Source organism: Schistocerca americana, unplaced genomic scaffold, assembly GCF_021461395.2.
Source record: "Schistocerca americana isolate TAMUIC-IGC-003095 unplaced genomic scaffold, iqSchAmer2.1 HiC_scaffold_36, whole genome shotgun sequence".
Lineage (NCBI taxonomy): Eukaryota > Metazoa > Arthropoda > Insecta > Orthoptera > Acrididae > Schistocerca > Schistocerca americana.
Genome location: NW_025726082.1, coordinates 3,937,971 through 3,942,656, shown reverse-complemented (window position 1 = coordinate 3,942,656; position 4,686 = coordinate 3,937,971). Strand labels below are relative to the sequence as shown.

Genomic DNA, 4,686 nt, shown 5'->3' with positions numbered 1-4,686 from the left:
ATTTATATTGATAGTAGGTCAGTGGACATAACGTTTTGGCTGATCAGTGTATTTTTAAATTGAAATCAATCATATTTGTCAGTTTAAAATATATTTAAATTTCAATTTGTAACAACAAAATGTCTGTATAGCAGAGAAGCAGGTACTTTGCCGCTGCTAGCCAGCCATGATGGAGGAATGAACAAAATAAATGAATAAATAAATGAGAAAGAAAAAAAAGATTTTATATGAGAAATACATGTACACTGAAACTTCCTGGCAGATTAAAACTGTGTGCCCGACCGAGACTCGAACTCGGGACCTTTGCCTTTCGCGGGCAAATGCTCTACCAACTGAGCTACCGAAGCACGAGTCACGCCCGGTACTCACAGCTTTACTTCTGCCAGTACCTCGTCTCCTACCTTCCAAACTTTACAGAAGCTCTCCTGCGAACCTTGCAGAACTAGCACTCCTGAAAGAAAGGATATTGCGGAGACATGGCTTAGCCACAGCCTGGGGGATGTTTCCAGAATGAGATTTTCACTCTGCAGCGGAGTGTGCGCTGATATGAAACTTCCTGGCAGATTAAAACTGTGTGCCCGACCGAGACTCGAACTCGGGACCTTTGCCTTTCGCGGGCAAATGCTCTACCAACTGAGCTACCGAAGCACGAGTCACGCCCGGTACTCACAGCTTTACTTCTGCCAGTACCTCGTCTCCTACCTTCCAAACTTTACAGAAGCTCTCCTGCGAACCTTGCAGAACTAGCACTCCTGAAAGAAAGGATATTGCGGAGACATGGCTTAGCCACAGCCTGGGGGATGTTTCCAGAATGAGATTTTCACTCTGCAGCGGAGTGTGCGCTGATATGAAACTTCCTGGCAGATTAAAACTGTGTGCCCGACCGAGACTCGAACTCGGGACCTTTGCCTTTCGCGGGCAAATGCTCTACCAACTGAGCTACCGAAGCACGAGTCACGCCCGGTACTCACAGCTTTACTTCTGCCAGTACCTCGTCTCCTACCTTCCAAACTTTACAGAAGCTCTCCTGCGAACCTTGCAGAACTAGCACTCCTGAAAGAAAGGATATTGCGGAGACATGGCTTAGCCACAGCCTGGGGGATGTTTCCAGAATGAGATTTTCACTCTGCAGCGGAGTGTGCGCTGATATGAAACTTCCTGGCAGATTAAAACTGTGTGCCCGACCGAGACTCGAACTCGGGACCTTTGCCTTTCGCGGGCAAATGCTCTACCAACTGAGCTACCGAAGCACGAGTCACGCCCGGTACTCACAGCTTTACTTCTGCCAGTACCTCGTCTCCTACCTTCCAAACTTTACAGAAGCTCTCCTGCGAACCTTGCAGAACTAGCACTCCTGAAAGAAAGGATATTGCGGAGACATGGCTTAGCCACAGCCTGGGGGATGTTTCCAGAATGAGATTTTCACTCTGCAGCGGAGTGTGCGCTGATATGAAACTTCCTGGCAGATTAAAACTGTGTGCCCGACCGAGACTCGAACTCGGGACCTTTGCCTTTCGCGGGCAAATGCTCTACCAACTGAGCTACCGAAGTTTCATATCAGCGCACACTCCGCTGCAGAGTGAAAATCTCGTTCTGGAAACATCCCCCAGGCTGTGGCTAAGCCATGTCTCCGCAATATCCTTTCTTTCAGGAGTGCTAGTTCTGCAAGGTTCGCAGGAGAGCTTCTGTAAAGTTTGGAAGGTAGGAGACGAGGTACTGGCAGAAGTAAAGCTGTGAGTACCGGGCGTGACTCGTGCTTCGGTAGCTCAGTTGGTAGAGCATTTGCCCGCGAAAGGCAAAGGTCCCGAGTTCGAGTCTCGGTCGGGCACACAGTTTTAATCTGCCAGGAAGTTTCATATCAGCGCACACTCCGCTGCAGAGTGAAAATCTCATTCTGGAAACATCCCCCAGGCTGTGGCTAAGCCATGTCTCCGCAATATCCTTTCTTTCAGGAGTGCTAGTTCTGCAAGGTTCGCAGGAGAGCTTCTGTAAAGTTTGGAAGGTAGGAGACGAGGTACTGGCAGAAGTAAAGCTGTGAGTACCGGGCATGACTCGTGCTTCGGTAGCTCAGTTGGTAGAGCATTTGCCCGCGAAAGGCAAAGGTCCCGAGTTCGAGTCTCGGTCGGGCACACAGTTTTAATCTGCCAGGAAGTTTCATATCAGCGCACACTCCGCTGCAGAGTGAAAATCTCATTCTGGAAACATCCCCCAGGCTGTGGCTAAGCCATGTCTCCGCAATATCCTTTCTTTCAGGAGTGCTAGTTCTGCAAGGTTCGCAGGAGAGCTTCTGTAAAGTTTGGAAGGTAGGAGACGAGGTACTGGCAGAAGTAAAGCTGTGAGTACCGGGCGTGACTCGTGCTTCGGTAGCTCAGTTGGTAGAGCATTTGCCCGCGAAAGGCAAAGGTCCCGAGTTCGAGTCTCGGTCGGGCACACAGTTTTAATCTGCCAGGAAGTTTCATATCAGCGCACACTCCGCTGCAGAGTGAAAATCTCATTCTGGAAACATCCCCCAGGCTGTGGCTAAGCCATGTCTCCGCAATATCCTTTCTTTCAGGAGTGCTAGTTCTGCAAGGTTCGCAGGAGAGCTTCTGTAAAGTTTGGAAGGTAGGAGACGAGGTACTGGCAGAAGTAAAGCTGTGAGTACCGGGCGTGACTCGTGCTTCGGTAGCTCAGTTGGTAGAGCATTTGCCCGCGAAAGGCAAAGGTCCCGAGTTCGAGTCTCGGTCGGGCACACAGTTTTAATCTGCCAGGAAGTTTCATATCAGCGCACACTCCGCTGCAGAGTGAAAATCTCATTCTGGATACATGTACACTATTTGGGAGTTCTCTCAAACACCTGAAAGTACCAGGATATCCAATCTTGATACAAAGTGTATGTAAGAAGAGTTGCCATTCTGAACATACATATGAATATTTAATGACCAAAAGCTTTCCAAAGTCTTTTGAGAATTATTTTCCTGAAATTCTGAGAAATGTTTCAAAACTCTATGACATGTAAATTTGTCATGCTATACTGTTAATGAGGTGTTTCACCACATCACACCAATGCTCCCCTAGAAATTCATGGATTTGCTATTAAGTCCCTCATATTTTGTAGTAAAAAATTGCAGCAAAGAGATATTCAGCTCTTAATGGAGGGATAACATGGACTGGTTAAGAATTTAAAAATTTCAGACTGCTGAATTTTGGAACACACTTTCAAAATAAATTGTACTTGGCTGTATTCTGTGTATACTCAAGAATAACTCTAGTTTGTAATGTACATAATTAAACAGCAAAAGCAAGTGTTTCACATACCTCTTTAAGATGAGCAGAGCATGTGGTCTCGATCAGATAGAGTCAGATTTGGTTACTCCTCCATCTAATATTACATAGGTCTGGTTACACAGATAGGTGCTACTAAAACTTTCATAATTTCTTCCTTACACTCCAAGGGATAAATAACAAGCAGACACTTACATGCAGTTAAGTGATGTATGTATAATGTTCCATTGGCCTCACAATGCCTCAATCCATTTATTTTATTTGGTGCAGTAAAAAATTTTTAGTATATTGTTTGTGCATATGGTATAGGACAAGGGGTAATATAATTAAAGATTTCAGTTGTCATTGTCACTACAAGATCAACACAATCAAAGTACATAAAAAATGACATACTGAATTTCTTATAAGTATGACAGCAGCAGTTATTAATGAGACTACATGATCCACACAATCAAAGTGAATTGTAATATAAAGTGATATAACACAAAATTAACAGTATTTGATAAATGAGGTTTACTTATTATTATGTCCCAGAAATTCAGAGACAGAGCAAAAGCAGTGGTCAAGCAAGAACTGTCATCCAGAAATGGTATGCCAATATCGGTAATTTTTCAGAGGAGCATACGGAACCTGAAGATGGCATATTGTACTGTTGAAATTGGTACCGAAGATAAAATAAAATAAGTTCTTAATTTGTACAACTGTTTGGTGAATTTCTTTGTTAAATATTTGACCAGCCACTCACCCATGTTCACAATGGATCAACAGAGACTAACTGTGTAAGTTTGCACTTACTGTGATTACATATAGTGTAAACATCTTCCTAGTTTCATACGTGTGTAAATCATAGTTATATCTGAAGATGTTTCCTTTTTTAAAGATACTCCCTTCCAAAAAAATAGTATTTTATATATATGCAAAAAAGGCAGCGGTAGTAATTTCCAGGCTTTTAACAAGTGGTCTACAGGAATTCCTGAATTTAGCTTTCTTTATTGTCCTGTGAACCTTTTCTGTATTTTGAAGGTTATTATTATTATTATTAATGTGGAAGTACTCCAAAAATTATTCCATACATCAGTAATGTGTGTGTGCTACCATGTTACATTGTCACCACTGATGAGCAGCTTGTATTTTGAGTGAGAATCCTAGCAGCACATGCAAGAGTGTTCAGTTTGTTATTTGGATTCAAATCCTCCTGGGTATGTGTGCCCAAAAATTCTGTATGACTCACATTTGACACATTTTTTTCTTCAGTGTTGTAAACAGCATTTTCATGATGGAGGTTTTGTTTGATGTGAAAGTTAACTTCCATAATTTTTTCAGATTTTATGATGAGCCTGTTGCTCCAGAACCACTGTTCTAAACTATACATAACCAATGTTGCAGTTATGTAGTGTTCTATAGGTTTTCCTCACTGTGTTA

At 43.2% G+C, this 4,686-nt stretch overlaps 8 non-coding genes across 8 annotated transcripts; 4 read left to right on the top strand and 4 right to left on the bottom strand.

Annotated features, from left to right (window-relative positions):
- Positions 1-273: 273 nt before the first annotated feature.
- Positions 274-348, bottom strand: Trnas-cga. Its single transcript has one exon. It is a non-coding gene; the product is annotated as a tRNA-Ser (tRNA).
- Positions 349-574: 226 nt separating this feature from the next.
- On the bottom strand, positions 575-649 carry Trnas-cga. Its single transcript has one exon. It is a non-coding gene; the product is annotated as a tRNA-Ser (tRNA).
- A 226-nt stretch (positions 650-875) lies between these two features.
- Trnas-cga lies at positions 876-950 on the bottom strand. Its single transcript has one exon. It is a non-coding gene; the product is annotated as a tRNA-Ser (tRNA).
- Positions 951-1,176: 226 nt separating this feature from the next.
- Trnas-cga lies at positions 1,177-1,251 on the bottom strand. The gene has a single exon. It is a non-coding gene; the product is annotated as a tRNA-Ser (tRNA).
- A 503-nt stretch (positions 1,252-1,754) lies between these two features.
- Positions 1,755-1,829, top strand: Trnas-cga. The gene has a single exon. It is a non-coding gene; the product is annotated as a tRNA-Ser (tRNA).
- Positions 1,830-2,055: 226 nt separating this feature from the next.
- Trnas-cga lies at positions 2,056-2,130 on the top strand. Its single transcript has one exon. It is a non-coding gene; the product is annotated as a tRNA-Ser (tRNA).
- A 226-nt stretch (positions 2,131-2,356) lies between these two features.
- Positions 2,357-2,431, top strand: Trnas-cga. Its single transcript has one exon. It is a non-coding gene; the product is annotated as a tRNA-Ser (tRNA).
- A 226-nt stretch (positions 2,432-2,657) lies between these two features.
- Trnas-cga lies at positions 2,658-2,732 on the top strand. Its single transcript has one exon. It is a non-coding gene; the product is annotated as a tRNA-Ser (tRNA).
- Positions 2,733-4,686: the final 1,954 nt, after the last annotated feature.